At 40.7% G+C, this 16,863-nt stretch overlaps 1 protein-coding gene across 2 annotated transcripts in view; it reads left to right on the top strand.

Annotated features, from left to right (window-relative positions):
- The window catches only part of gnal2 (guanine nucleotide binding protein (G protein), alpha activating activity polypeptide, olfactory type 2), a 41,557-nt gene that overhangs the window by 17,742 nt on the left and 6,952 nt on the right, over nucleotides 1-16,863 (top strand). The window lies entirely within an intron of this gene.

Here is a 16,863-nt window from a genome sequence, read left to right as displayed (position 1 = left end):
AACATGATTAATGTAACACCATGGAAGATGACAAGAATTGATGAATAAACTTTAATAGTTTAGCAGTTTTCAGATGAAAGTTTGGCGATTGATGGTTTACTGTTTTACTGGTTTCCTTGTACTTGCTCACTATACAGTTCTGTACTATTCCCCTGGTGGTGTAGTGTTGGGATCAATTAAATGTGACCACAAATGCCCAGCTCTTTAAAAAGTTTTTATTTATTTATTTAGCTGGAGAGTTTGTGATACATGTTGTCATCCTCTTTGTAACCAACAACCTCCTCCTCCTCCTGCCATTTACTTCCTCCATTGGTTTGCTTCTCCTCTCCACCCTCCTTGCTATCTGCCTATCAGTGTCTGTCAGGCTTCTGATTGGTTAAAAACTGGTAAGGCATTGTTTGCTTGGCCAGCAAGTCAGCATTATGGACAGTGTGTCTCCTACAAACTTGGATCAAACTAACGTTCAACTGGTAGGGTGTGAAAGAAAAAAATATTATAAAAATTACATCCATTGCAAATGTGCAAATAGAGATTTCAGTTTTACTTTGATTAATTGCGCATTGTTAGTGTGTGGAGGTTATCTTACAATATGCAGAAATTTGCTGTATTTCTCCTCATTGTGCAGTGTTTGACATTTATTATATTTGGGTTGTGGTGTTACTTGCACAAGTGCTTTTTCATGTCTATAGGAAAGTTTGTTTGTGCTGTAGCGCTGAAAAAAACAACAACAACAAACATAAAACAAAATTGTGATACTGAATATTGCAATTTCCAAATCTAAAAGATTCTGCAGTTTGTAAGCATGGAGAGTGTAAGGTGTGTCAAATAGCCTCCTGAACAGCCAGAATCTCTTTTCTACAAATCAAGTTGTGCATCAGACAGGATCTTCCATTTTATTCAGCAATAGCAAAACCTGAGCTTCAGCATCCAATTTCTTTCTCCCACAATCTTTGGAGCAGTTTCTTTGTGCTGGATTTGAATTTCACATTTCACATGTTGCAAAATTCCCGTTGGCACCACACTACTCAGCAATAAATAAATAAATAAATAAATAAATAAAATCTCAATATGTTTCTTTTGTCAGTGTTGTGCGTTTGAGTGATGCCTGGAATTTGTCAGACAGCATGGCCTCTCACTTACTTCCTCTCTCAGTCTTAACCTCCGTGTGAACTCTTTGGAAGCGGTTGGGGGTGGGAGGGGCGGGAGTCCACAGATACTATGTCCTACATGTCAGCAGACCTGTCCGTGTGTAAAGGCCTCTTCACACCCTCTCTTGTTGTTACGACCATTTATAATGACTGTTTTCAATCCAGGGAGTTTGTCATTTCATCTCCCATCCACTTCTGGTTCTTCACACCTACTCTCATATTAGGAGCCACTGTGTTCCCTCACTCTCTGTTTGGACTGAAGCAGTTTTCTTCCACAGATGTAAAGTTTGTGAAGTAGGCTACATCTTGGATCAAGAATGTGATAAGAGTGGCTACAGGCCCTCAGTCATGCTGAAAGTGAATTATAGAGGAAGTTGGCCTACAAGAGGCTGTTTGTACAGATTGGCTGTCTGCAACCAAACTCTACATGCTACAGTAACTGCAGTCAAATGTAATATATATTTTGCTATAAAACAGGCAAACAGGCTGTATCTCATATTTTAAGACGTGAATGTGATCAGTGGTGGAAGAAGTACTTATCTTTTACCTAAGTAAAAATAGCAATACCATAAAGGGAAAAAAATCCAATAAAAGTACACCTTCTGCACTTAGGAGTTTACTTAAGTAAAAATATAGTATAAGCAGCACAATGTACCCAAGAATCAAAAGTAAAGTAGTCATTGTGAAGCACAGTCCTTTCAGAGTGTTAAATTATTAATGTGTTAAACTGTTAGAAGTATACTGCTTCATATATTGTTGACTACTTTACACTTTAACAATGCAAGGCATCTTTGTGTGTAAAATGTTATTCTGCTAAATAGCTAATAACTACTGTCACCAGATAATTGTAGTGCAGTAAAAAGCACCATATTTCTCTCTGGAATGTAGTAGAGTCAAATTTTAAACTAACAAAATGGGAGTCTGAAAAAATGCAAAAAATGCAAAATGCAAGTCATACATTGTATGACTTGCAACTTCCTCCAATAAAAACAGTAATACAAAGTCTCCCAAAATGGGAATACACAAGAAAAGTACCAGTCCCTCAAAAATCTACTGAAGTACAGTACTGGAATAAATGTACTTAGTTATTATATATTGTTATAGATTATGTACATCCACCATTCAAAACAATTTTTTGTCTGTCGTCCTTCACAGACCTTGCTCCACTGGCAGATATGTTTTTTTCCAGCAGGGCTAAAGCTGGACGGCCCATTTGACAGAGGCACTGGAAATAAGTATGGTGCCAGTGGGTAAGCGCTGGTTATGCCAAATAGCACGTCCATATTGATGCTCTGGGATCCTGTCACCCTGTCACCCATTGATTCACCCTCTGCAATGCACATTTATACATTTTAAGAGCACAGACATGTATGTTGATTGATTATGAGCTATTTTCAGCGGCGGCGAATTGGTTCCATCATGATGCCTTGGACATGTCAACGGCAAAATCAAACAATTTTCCACACAAATACAGTCTTAACTTCTGGGCCTCCTGCATTTTTTTGCTGTGTTCGTTACAGTCACCCAGCCAATATGACACAATCCATATAGTGAGTTATTTTTAACTGTAGAGGACGATTGTCATTCTGTGTTAGAAGCTGGTAGGGCTGGTATGGAGCTCCCCCTGTGTCCGTTGCTTAGTGGAGGGTGTGTTGCTCCAAGGCCAGGCAGCGGCGGGCACTGAACCAGGGGAGAGCTGCCCTAGATGGGACTGGGGTTGGAGCTGCAGTCGGGGAATACAACAAGGTTGTAAAGCAGAAACGAGGCCATGAGATCAGATAAGTAATGTAGCTGGGTTTGTAGTCCTACGAGGAGGATGAGGCTTAGGAAAGAGACAAGGCTGAGGCTCAGGGTTAGGTATAGGGGTAGGATGGAGCTGGGGTCAGGGTTTGTAATCAGTAGTACAATGATTCCAGAAGATTTCGTATTAAACATATTGTGTGGGCTACATCTCAAATATTACCTCTCTGTTTACTGAACCATGACACTGCTAGTGCATTTTGAAAGACCACTGACTGTTTGGCCAGCACCATGTGGTTCACCAACATGCTTTCTGTGTTTGCTAGCATGAAAGTTGTCTGTTCTTTGAATGCCAAATTGCAAAGAAAAGTCAGGTTTTTGGGGTGGCCCAGTGGCCCGGTGTAGATTGCATACCATGTAATACTAAGGCTAAGCTGCAGCGGCATGGGTTTGAATCCAGCCTTTAACCTTTGCTGCATGTCATCCTCCCCTCTCTCTGCCCTGTCTTTCCTGTCTCTCTCCACTGTGACTGTCCAATAAAGCAGAAATGCCCAAAAATAATCTTTAAAAAAGTCAGGTTTTCAATGCCACACATATCACAGCTAGTTATTCAGCAATATATCAACAGACTATATCAGCTAATTTTAGCTGTAAAAAGTAACATTGTGTAACTTTTTGTCTGGTTGTGTCACTTAATACAATTCATCAGGATAAAATTAACATGGCGTTTTGCAGTATACTAGATTCTTACAAAAATGCACATTTGTTTTGGCTGCTATGAGCAGGAATATATCAGATATTGATACCGGCCTAAAAAACTATATTGGTGCACCCTAGTCACAGCATCTGAAATAAATCTCAAACAAAAAAAATTGCATGAGTTACTTCATCTGGGCAGGCTGCTCATTATGTATTATGCTTATGCTATTAATTTGTCTCTCCATTGTAATGATAAAAACAGCCAAACCAAAGCTGGACTAAATTTGTCTCAAGCATTGCAAATGCCATACCTTGCTGTATGTTTCACCCATACTTTTTGTCCACTGTCTTTTTTTCCCAGTCCAAATGATCATCCTGTTTTACCTTCAAGTATTAATCCCCTCAGTCCTGCAGAATGTGAGTGACAATCAGATGTCTTAATATCACACATCCTAATAAATACACATGTGAAGGCACAAAATATTGGCTCACCCTGAACTCCCCTTCCAGCTGGGGCAAATATCAGATTCCTATTGTTGTAGCCATCCATAAACATTCACACTAACGTCAATGATGCTAATGGGGGTTAAATGACAGGTTAAAGATCAAATATTGAGGAAAAGTCAGAGCGATTTAGGATGGATTGGGAAATGGGTGTTATCATTACAGACCATTATAAGCTGTTTATTACAAGAATATATCTTGAATTCTCTCATGGCTATGCTCAAAAACATTACACTGAGCAGGGAAACTGGCAACATGGTCACTGTTTTGAAGACATATGTTAAAATGTTCAAACCCATGTCTTCATTTTAACATTTTGACCTATGAAATCTTCAGCACATCTGAACTTTGTACTGTTGTGCTTAGTGCATTTCTGAAATGAAGTACAATCGCTCCAAAAATTGTAATAAAGTTGCCTTTAATGGTAATTTAGATCCTTTATATGATATCACAAGAATGATCATGAAATAGGGGATATGGGCATGGAGCACGATGACTTGTCCTTCCTGTCTGTGCATTGATATATCAGTTAAATTAAATGAATGATTCGAAGATATTGTCTTTCCTTTATGTATATATGATTTATCAACCTTTCAACATAAACAACAACCTTTTATGATGGAAAAAAATTCACATTTATGAAAAATGTTTAAATTGCAAAGAGAGTTATGGCATTTTTGTTGCTTTAATAGCACAAAATAACAGTCTGGCAGAACATGGGTCTACCTAAGCCAGCCCATGGTGAGGTTTTTTTTTTTTTTTTTTTTTTCTTGGAACGGGGCTGGGAACGGAGATGTAGATATAATAGTTTTTGGTCCAGTATGGGGCAGTGTGACTTAGGGTGGGATCACAGCTGTTCTGGAGCTGAGCTGGAGATGGTGCTAAGGACAGGCACATAGGCTGGGATGGCTATTGGCCTAGGCTGGGGCCGGGGTTGGGGCTGGGGTGTAGTGGTGGTCACGGGACTCTGTCACCAGCCTGGGGGCCACTGACACAGTCATCTGGGGCAGTAAAGCAGTAAGAATGGCCAGCATTGTCAGCCAGCCCCGGCCCCTGAAGGGCCTAGAGAAACAGAAGGGCTACGCTTCTCAAACACTGGCTCTCCTCAATAAGGAGCCTCTTCTGTTCACAGAAGAGCCCGAGAGAGCGATATTTATACACCGGCTGCATGTCACTGTTGCTTTTTTTCTGTCACCATTTAGTTTCACAGTATATTCATGTTTTAGCCATTTTAGCATCCACATACCATTTCAAGGCAGGGCTGCAGAATGACATGGACCGAGGCACTCTGTGGGCTATAGGCAGGCATGAATTGTTTACTACATCTTTGAGTGATTTGTGTGTTTATATTTCACTGCATTTGCTTTTTTGATTGGTTATCTGTTTTTGTTTGACACAGAAGTTAAGGATTATCTCCTAGACTGTTGATTATAAATTTGTTTGGTAAGACCTACCAACAGGTAGTGCTATAGGTAGTGCAGCATTTTAAATAGTATCATGTCAAGATTAGTTAATGTGTCCCCATAAAGTATCTGAAGTATTTTGTTGGCAGTGTTTTTGGTCTGACAATCTCAGGTCCTATGTAAAACATGAAGTTTTGCTTAGACAGTTATAGACAGGTAACACTGGCTACACAACCAAGTTGTTTCAACACAAGGGACCTGCATGAAAATGCATAATGACCAAATGCCAAGGAAACAGTAAAAGTGAATGTCAAGTTGAATTTCAACACTAGAAATTGCCTTGTGAAACAGTACCAAACCTTATTCTGAAAAGCGCTTTTGAATACACAGCACTTTCACAAGTTAACATGTTTTTATACACACACACACACACACACACACACGCACATATGTATACACACACACACACACATATATATATATATCTATATCTATATCTATATATATATATATATATATATATATATATATATATATATAGATATATATTAATGTTTACTTATGCCCCGTTTCAAACAGAACTGCATCATTAATTTTAGCCTTCTAAGAATAACATGTTAGCTCAAATATTTATCATATCGCAAAATAAATCACAATTTTAACTAAAATATTCACGAAATATGTATACTGTACACACAATCGTGCGTATTTGTGTGTACATAATATAGATAGATATAGATATACATGTATATGTTTCATATCAGGCAGCCCTAATCCAGATTAACAAAAACCTTTGTGTCACTTGTGGAAATCAGATGACCTGTGGTCAGCTGTCTGAGGAATATTCAAAGAAATAACTAGGAAAGTTTGTGTGTTTGTATGTATGTGTGTGTGTTTGAGTCTCTGTGTACATGAGCATCATTGCTGAGTGAAAGGAAGAGGTGGTTTTCTTGTCTGAAGTTGAGCTGTTCTGTAGAATCTGATCCAGTGGGAGCTCAGTGGGACTCCCATCTACACAAACCACTGTCCTTAGGTTGTTTGAACCCCCTGTGGGACTCTCCCTCTCTCTCTCTTTTTCTCTCACTCTGCCCCCCTCTCTTTTTCTCAGTCTATCTTTCTAGTTCTCTCTGGAGGCCACAAAGCTACACCAAAGAAGATGTTGTTGAACACATATAGATTCCTATATGAGGCCTTTGCCATGGAGTGTGTGAAAGGTTTTTCAGAAAAGCCATGTACATGATTTTGCAACACATCTTCATGTGTTTGAAGGCACTGGAGACACATTTTTCTAATAGTAACATTTTAATGTCAGTGATGAGTGTTTGTTGCTGTCCGTTTAGAGCCTTTTAAATGTTAAAAGAAAAGTGATGAGGGGAAGTTGTTGATTTTGAGTCTAGAAAGCTCTATTGTTTATTCTGGGCATTTGGGAATGGTTAAGAGGGCCTAAAGCTGCCCAGCATAGCATGCTACATGTCACAAGATTAGCTACACACTGCTGGTGTGTTTTTATTTTGTTTCTAGAGACCAGAGGGCTGTAAAGCTCTGACAACCTGTGTGCAGTTTAGTCAGTGATTTGAGTAATATTGGAAAAACAACACAGGAAAAAGGCTGTTGAAAACCAAAATGATCATTAGGACTATTGCTGATGGTGAATGAACACATTTTTTTTTTCTTTTGGGCAAATATTTAGTAACTTTCATATTATTGGTGTTTGTATTTTGTATCTAATTAACCCAATTGTTTCACCTTTAGATTATATGAAACTCTGTTAATCATCAGCTTTGTATGGCTAATCTATAATATTAACAGTGATGGAGGGAAAAATCTGAGGAAAATGGGATTTTTGTGTTCCACTTAAAGAAGGGGAATTGTAGCTATAAATAGATTTTTATTTTTGGGTTAAAATGTGCGTCCATTTTAAAGGACAGACAGAGACACAGAGTGGGGAATAAGGCTGGTGAATGGCGGATATCTGCGAGTCTGTAACTGTGTACCGACTGCGCGCGCGCACAAACGCACATACACACATACCTTTCTCTCTCTGTCTCGCTCTCTCTCTCACACACACACACACACACACACACACACTCTCTGCTGCTGACCAGGAGTGTAAAGGCACAGACTGCTGGAGGACAGCAGTGGCGCTGCAGGTTCCCTGCTCAGAGATTGTGGCATGGTCGTCCATAGCTTCCCTTCCCTTCTCTCTCTCTCTCTCTCTCTCTCTCTCTCTAACTCTCTCTCTCTCTCGATCGCTCACTGTCTCTCTCTCTCTCTCGTTCTCTCTTTCTGTCTCTCTCTCTCTTTTCACTGAGGCTCCCCCTCCTCTCCCCCCACCCCTCCATTGCTCCCTTTTCTCCCCCTCCCCCTCCACCCCCCCACCCCCCACCCCCCTTAGAGCTTATGTAAACTAGCTGTGGAGCCAGGGCAAGCTGAGGCTATTTTTAGCAGCAGCACTGCAGAGCAGAAACTGGCGGAGGGTCACGTGTGCGCAGCCGAATCAAAGGGAGTATCCCGCCAATGCGCTGTAAACAAAGGGAAGGTCAGTAGCAGAAGGTGAGACACAAAACGCCTCTGTGTTGGTTTTGCGAGTGTGTGTGTGCGTGCGTATATATACGTCCGCACCATACCTTCTGCGTTAATGCCTTGACATAAAACACATCATTGAAGTGAACACATGCAAGATTGTATGAATGCACCCATATGATCTCCTGCTCCCTCCCTCTGTCTTTCTCTCCTTCACACACGCACACACAGACACACACACACATGCACACACATGTACACACAGAAAGAGCTCAAATGTTTTTTCCTCCCTGCACAAGCCCTACTAAAGACAGAGAGGGGCAACTGAATTGATCAAAGAGAGGTTTGACACGCAAGGAGACATTTTGCTGTCTAATCATGACAGGGGCTCCCAGCTCCTCACTTCCTCCCTGTTGCTGCTGAGCCGGGCCTATCAGAGTGCAGCACCAGACTTAAAGGCATGCTAAATCCATCAGAAAGCACATGACCATTTGTGTTAGCATCGACACTAGCATGTTCTTTATCACATGGGATTTTAAACCCACAGCGGCTGCTGAAGTTTGGCCTGGCTAGCTCAGGTTTCAGCCTCTTCCTGTGGGTCTGGATAGCAGCGAGGCTAGCAGCTAGCGGTGTCCAGCCACACCCAGGCCAAAGGTCCTGCTGCTCCACCTCTGCCACCGGTCAAACAAGCCTAAACTTTCACCTCCTGCGGAATGTGGTCAAAGGGGGGCACAGGGCTATTTATAGAAACCTTTTATATTTTGCCCTCACTGCCGTTTGTTTACCAAGACAGTTTGAGCTGTTGGGTGTTTCATCAGGCTGGACTGCAGGAGGTAGCTTGCAGGCTAACTTAGGCAAACATTTGACTTGAGCACAAACCTTGGTTTAGCCATAAATTTGGATGATTTGCTGTTGTAGGCATTCTTATCAAAGGCTTCTAGAGCTTCTCTGTACCAAGAAAAACCTAATAGACGAGCATCCTATGTCAAACCTTTAGCCCAGAGGTGCAATATTAGAATTAGCTAAGATCAATTTACTTTCAGTCCAGTCAGTTGAGGAAGTGGAGCTTTGTCAGAATTTGAAGTGAAAACATTTCCTGTTCAAAAACTCACATGCAGGTTAAAAACAAATCATTGTTGCAGTTTTAATTTATATTTGCTGTTTTTACATTATATATTTAGCATTTCCTGCTACTGTGTAGAAGTGGAGTAAGCTAAGTAGTTGATTCAATCAAGGAGGATCATTGTACTAATCAGCAAATTGAATAAAAAGATAATATTTTGCTGAAGAACCACTGAAATCATCTACAGGACCTCTGTGGGTTTTCTGGCCCTGTTTTGAGAACCTCTGTTCTCACCTGTTCATTGTTCATTGAGTCGTGACATTGTGCCCTCATTACTTTGTACAGATGTCCCACTAATCACTGACGCATCAAATCTCATCAGATCAAATTCCCTTGATCTGCCGGTATCATGGAAATGATTTAGGAAACTACCTTAGTAATTTGTGCAGACTGGCTGCTGTCTAAGCAGCATGCCTTAAGCCAATGTGCTGGGTTTGAACCCTGTGTTTCCCAATCAGCACTTTGAACAGGAAGACCCTTTAAGAACCTTAGTAAATGACCTCATCAAACAGCATAAGCATTTCCTCTTTCATGTGTGTATGCATAGTATCTATCTATCTATCTGTCTATCTATCTATCTGTCTATCTATCTGTCTATCTATCTGTCTATCTGTCTGTCTGTCTATCTATCTATCTATCTATCTATCTATCTATCTATCTATCTGTGTATATAGGGAAGCATTAACCTGGCCATAAAACAGTCATTTTGTTGTGTGCATTACTATAACCGATCTAATCTCACAGGGGTCCAGTTGACTGAACTGTAGTATCTGTTTTAGTTATCCCTATGGTTCAGTTCTCAATTCTTAGAACATTGCTGCTGCATCTTTCAGGTTATCACTGAGTTTTGTAGCTTCTATCTTGTGTCTCTTTCCACAATATAGGCTACACTCCCCTCCTCATCTGAAATGGGACTTATTTTTGGTTATGTGCTTGAGACTGTGGCACTTTTTTTTTAAATTCTCTTCATAGGCCTAAATTTGCATTGCCCTCCCACCAAACACACACACACACACACACACACACACACACACACAAACACCACAGACAGAGCTAGCATAGATGCATGGTTCTGCTTTGTGTTGATGTATGGGAGAGTCTGGGAATGGAAGGATACAAGTGCGGCCTGGCTTAGGAAGAGACGGGGGGATAGAGAGAGAAAGAGAGAGAGAGAGAGAGAGAGAGGAGTGGTATCGACCGACTGGGGTTGCCATGGGAACCCAGCTGCTAAAAGCAGGCAGGGTCAGTGTGGAAGAGAGACTGTCTGTAGCAGGAGCGAAGGGATGCCACCCAGAGGCCAGTTTCAGAACTACACAAACAGCATTTGTTGCTACACCAGCACTCAGGCCTGGTCAGCCTGAGTTTCTCTGTCCAGCTTTGGCCAGATTTGATTGAGGGAAATCTATGTACTTAACATCTGATCAATATGAAACATCAAAGAAAAACATACTTTGGTTCTTGTGGAGCGCTTAATATCCTCAGTGTAGATGCAGTTATTTTCTAAGTACCCTCGATGTCTCTGTTAGGCCCGAGCTCAGCTCAGGGTTATGCAATCTGCACGGATACTGGAGACTCCACTGTCTGATATTGGATATTGGTTATTGACTTTTGATTAGGCAAAAGAGGAGAAGCTCATTTTCACTGGGTCATCAGTCGACTTCCAACCGGAACAACTTATTTGACATCAAGGCTGTAGCCGTTCATGGGTGAGGGCTTTGAAACCTTCCCAGTGTTGTTAGATTAGACTATTTTTACTTGGTTTCCTATTTTTACCCAGACTAATTTAGCACCTAGTGACATCTAGAGCATTAATATCAGACTGAAATATTATTTAGAGGTAACCTCAAGTCAGTTTAGTTATGAAATGTGTGGCTGGGAGTGGACAGCTCCACAGGCCTGATCTGAGGCTTTGTACAAGGAGTCCCCGTGTTCCCACTGTAGCTTAAACACTGAATTTGGGGACTGAGACTATTTTAAGCAGATGTAATGTAATGGTCCTTGTAGACACTGAACAGAGACAAAAGGGCATTACAATGTATTTTACATTTTTATACAACACCTTTCAAAACCATGACTTGATGCGGCCCTGGAGAGCGAATTGGCGGCCTTGAGATAAAGCAGGCACTTTTGTTTACACAAGATTCGGTTTGACTTTCAGGAGTGTCTCCGTTCTCGCTCCTATATTTAGGAAGTACCCACTGAGCCGTTGATGGATTTGTCTAGTTTCAGATCCATCTCCCAAACTGCACAGTGTTTCTGTCTGGATGAATGAGTTGAACCTGGGCTCAGATCTTTCCACCAGGTGACCAGGAGCCTACACAGCACCACCCTCACTTTGTCCTGCACGTGGATTCATCTGCTGTGCCACCTTTGTGTATCTGACACGGTTTGTCTTCTGATGAACATTGTTGTGTGGCTGAAGATATTGTGTGTGATTGATAGGAGCAGATGAAAAGTACAGTAAATGTCTTCAGACTAAAATGAGAATGCAGCTTGACTGTATACTACTTATGCTTTTGTAAGTAATCAAAGATTGGAAGTGGTAATCCATGAGGTTCTATTTTTTGTGTGTGTGTGTGTGTGTGTGATATTTTTGAAGCTAGGCTGTCATTACTGTGGTGTTTTTGCACTGCACTTCCCAGAGATCACCTGTCAGTCAAACAGTGTGTCCAGTGCAGTGACGATTTTTTGTACTTACTCCAAACAAACTGCTGTCACTGCTCCCAGTAAGGCATAATGCATCACTTCCTGTGTGCCTGTGGATTTTTCCCGAAGAAGACCTACCAGTCATCTGAGTGTTTAGAACAGCAAATGGAAAACCTTTTGTGATCTGTGCACAGGCTTCAGTCAGTCTGCATTCAGAAGTTGCAAAATGGTCATTTGTCAGTCTGAAAATGATTATTGTGTATTTTGGATTGTTACTTTAAGTGTCTCTTTTTTGTTTTTTTGTTGTTTGTTTGTTTGTTTGTTTGTTCTGCAAAATTAGCTTGCAATAGCATGATGAGTACATAATAAATGAAAATAGTTGCACATGGTAAAGGAATAGATTTGTTTAAATGCACGTTCACCCTAAGAAGATGCATTTAAATACTGCACAAGTTTTTAAACACATTTAATTACTTCCTCTACACTGCTGTGCTGTGTAGAGGAAGTTTAACAGTGTTACTGCCTCATCCAGCAGTGAGTTTTAAAGCGCTTGTCACTACTCAGTTGGAAGCTAAAGTGAAAGTCCATTATGCCAGTCTGAGCGGCTCAAAATATGGAAACTATTGATCGGACTCTCTCCACTGCTAATTAAAGATGGTCCACTATTTGTAAAAAGTCAACCCAATTATCAAATGAGCACATGAGGCTGGCCACTGGCACTGATGTGAAGGTTGCCTGTCTGTCCGTGGGGGCTTTTTTCCAGCCTTCATCGCTGCGTCGTTGCAACTTTTCACTATTACTTCGCTTTCATTAATGTTCCCTGGCAATTTTTGCTTTTTGGACACCACCGCTAGTTACAAATGACCACGTTCTGCTGTAATGCAGCCACAGGGCAAGGCCCTGATACATACTGTTTAATTTGGCACAATTTTTAATGTTTAATTCGGTTTGAAGCAATCTGTAATCATCTCAGTGTTGCCTCTAGGATGTCATGTCTGGCTCAGGCCTTTGCCAGTTGGCCATCATTGCTTGTTTGTTTGTAGCTTTGTTTGTATTTTGGCATGTTTGCTTGTTTGTTTGTTAGTTTGTAGCTCTCCATAACTAAGAGAAAACAACCTAATGGCACAGAGTGGCCTGGCTGCGGTGCTTGTATTGGTGCTCTGGTGGAAGGAACGAGCCCCTGTGGAGCTGGGTGACCCATGTCCCCAAGCCCAGTACTGAGCGCTTTACTGTCCTGCCCACACCACACACACCCCCACCCCCCTTATCTCCCCTCCACCCTCCTCAGTGCTCAATGGGCAGCAACACATGTGACCTGAACCACGTGGGAGTGTGGGGGCTGCCCCTTAGGCCCCACAGCCTCAACTGTCCCTACCCATACTCTGTGTCTGTGTCTGTGTGTTCATGCTTGTGTCTGTGTTTATTGGAAAGATGAGGCCAACAACACACAGAAAGACCAGGCCAAGTCGAGAGATACTGTCCACAGCCAAGCCTATACATAGCAACACAGACTGGCCCACAAGATGAGTACAATGTGAGTCGGCTAAATACAGAGACAACCCAGCCCTGAAGACACAAAGAGAGACTGTAAGATGTAACAGTCACAGTAGTGTATTTGTTTGTTTGTTTGTTTGTTTGTTTGTTTAATCCAACCTACCAATTAAAAGCAAATTCTTTTTACTGTGGTAGGATGGCAAAAGCCTCTTGATGCTGGGGTAGAAGACAGACAAGAATCACAATTGGATTAATGTTGCTTGTTAATTTCCAAAAGACTTGACAGGAGCAAATAAATGCCTTCAGAGTCATACCAAATAATAAATCATAACAAGTAAATTAAATGTATTGCAGACATACTAAGAACATAATGAAAAAACGGTAGCCTATTAGTAAAACTCACAAAGGCAGAAAAAGAGAGCAACTGCCCCAAAAATGCAGACAGAAGCACATTACTCAACTAAACCATCATGCAGAAATACACTTGCCCAGGAAGACCACAGGACTGAATGATCTTTGATGCCAATAGAGAATGGCTCTGGGAGGAAATTGGACAAACCAACACAGACCACAGATCTCACTGGACCTGAAACCCAGCTCGTCTATTTGCAGCACTGGACCAGAACAGCTGTAGTCCCTGAAACTGCACCCAAACCTTTTGATAAGGCATTATCTGGAAAGCCACTTGATAATCAATGTTATCTTTTTCGGCTTTTTTTCCCTCTGGATCCAGGACCCTTGTTCTTTTCTTGCTGGGTACGAGGACTATATTTGGCTCTCCAGTGCTCTACCAATAGCACTTCTGTCACATGGCAGTCACAAAGCGCTCAGTAATTATAACCTAGGTTTTTGCAAGGAAGGCTGGCTAAAAATACTCCCACATTGTTGCAGTGATGGGGCAAAAAGCTGGAGCTGTTTTGCCTGTTTGTGTGTCAGTGTCTGAGCATAGTTTGCATATCATTGTATGTTTTTTTGTGAATATAAATGTGTTTTTGTGGGGGAAGTATGTTCTTGCATGAATTAATTTTCTAGTTTGGAAATTTGAAACCCTGATACCATATATTCTATTTTTTAAACTGAGAGTCAAGGACTGCAGGATGTGTTAGCCTTGTTCCAACTGGGTTCTATTTAACAAATCGATTTCATTAAATGTGTGATTTGCTGAATTCTTCAAGGAACCTGCTGAGTCCTAAAGCAAGCCACAAGTTGCAAGGTTCAGGTTTAGGCATTAAGGCCTCCAGAGAGGTTGATGTTCAGGTCAGAGTTGATGTGTAATGTTAAATTGTTTGGCTTTGCAACTCGGCCAAAAAGTAATAACCCTTCTATGGACAGTTTCTGGGTTATAGAGGTACTCTAAAGTCAGAAAAGGATTGTGGGAATTTTACATACTGTCACATCAAGGCTAGATTGATCAGATTTGGAAGAAAACATAGCGCTGTCTTGTTCGATTAATAAGTACATGGTATTGAATTGTGGCCACTGGAATTATTTCATTGTAATTATTTAATGATAAAAGCTAAAAAAAAAAAAAATAAAAAAAAAATGAAATGAAATTCAAATATTGAAGTGTTTTTTTTTTTTTTTTTGTAGCTTGGCAGTTACTTTTTCCCTTGTGTCACATCTCACAAAATTGGATAAAATCATTATAGGCTACTGATTGGAGCATAACAATGTATATATTTTTTTCTTTACCACTTCCCACCCTCTGACCCTTGACTCTCTTTCATTTGCTGGTATCTGTTGTGCTGCCTGGTTTTAGATGCATCATTTGGTCTGTGATTTGAGAAACTCTTGAGTTCCTTAATACCTGTACTTCTCCTTTTTCTGGGCTGTGTGAGGTAGACAGACGCTTTCGGAGGTAGTAGGACTGTTTGATTTGATTAAAATACTGTTGTCGGAGCATGAGTGGTGTCTCAGTTTGCAAAGTGTAACCATTATCTAAAGGTTCATAACAGACCATTCATTCTCAGTTATTTAATAGCAGATCACTTTGTTGGGGGTTTTCACATTTGTAGATATCAAAAATCAGTTTCCTGGATGGGTTTAATTGACACTGAATTGACAACCAGCCCTGGTTGAAGCCATGCAGTGAACACTGACCACAGTAATTGTAACTTTATGTGCAGCTGCAGTGATGTTGTCTGTCTTGTGACATTCAGAGGCTACAGTCAGTTTGGGTGAAAAATAGAGGGGTTGTGTGTTAAGATAGCCTGTTTGACCCACATCTGTGTCCTATATACAGTAACCAGGAGTCATTCCCCATCTTCTGCTATAGGCTGGAAATGCTGGAAAACTTCTGCTATAGGTTGGAAATGCTGGAATGCTTCTGCTGTAGGCTGGAAAATCTCTTCAATATGTACCCGACCCTTCCATCTCCCCTCTACCATGTTCACCTTCTGTTAGCACTGATTTACTGTGACTGAAAAAGTACTTACCTTTCTCTTTAGCGCTTACTTATATTTCTCCTTCTAGAACGTCTTACTCACGTCTGCTGTCGAGTCACTAATATGACTGTGACCTGTGCTTTCCTTACAGTTGGCTTCTTGAAATCATGGGCATTTAGGAATTGAAGCATTGTCCACTGTGGTATTCATTGTAAATCAGCCTGAATAAGTACAAACCAAATTCTTGAAATGTAAACTGTAAAAGTAACCAGATGCAAACTGTTTCTAAAAGACTTAATCATTCTTCTTTACAATATCAAAGATCTTATCGAAGATACCTGGTGGTCAAACGGCTTGCTGGAAAATTACAGAATTTCAATCTGGACTGATAGAAGGAGAGACTGTGCAGGTCACATTTTTTTTTCAAGGTCAACTAGTTTGTTGGTTGTTCAAATGATTAGTCCACTAGTCACGCTTGAATAGGCTCTCCTGTGGATAGGCTCAGGAATATGTTACTGGGCTATCTTAATAATGAAAACGCATGAATTGTATGTTTTTGGGTGGCACTAATCATCTGTGTCATGTTAAATTAATTACATCTTTCTGTTCTATTTCTTCCTTTGTGCTTGTGTTGAACATGGGCCTACATCTTTGGTCTAATGTGCAGTCTTTGTATGATGACATATTTCGGATGAATGATGAAATGTTAATAGGCCATACTTAAAACTGCTTTCCACAACCCTTATAAAATTCGTGGGATACGCAACTTTTTCCTGGTCACAAAAAAAATTGGTGAAAGCATGCAGTGCTGCAGAAGTAATGATGTAAATCTAAGAGGATGTCTCTAAATGTACCATCCCAAATATTATTGGTTTGTGTTATGATATAAATCTCAAGCATAAAAAAGGAAAAAATTAGTAAGCTTCGCTGAATAGTCTATTGTTAACTAGTGGACTATTCTTGCCCGCCCCTAGATGAAGCTTCTGTCATCCAGTAAAAACAAATACATTATTATTTTTTTAAAAAATTTAACACATAAATGCAACAATATACTTTTTGATGAAACTTCATTGTTGAACTGCTGGCTTCCTCTCGAGTGGATCATGGCCGACCTTGTAGGAGCTCCGAAGTGGAGCTGAGGGTGGCAGGTTGGTTCCATGGCGCTTCATGTTCAACTTGGCTCAACTCTAGGCTGAAAA

This window comes from Myripristis murdjan, chromosome 17, assembly GCF_902150065.1.
Source record: "Myripristis murdjan chromosome 17, fMyrMur1.1, whole genome shotgun sequence".
Lineage (NCBI taxonomy): Eukaryota > Metazoa > Chordata > Actinopteri > Holocentriformes > Holocentridae > Myripristis > Myripristis murdjan.
This window is presented reverse-complemented; position numbering and strand designations above follow the sequence as displayed.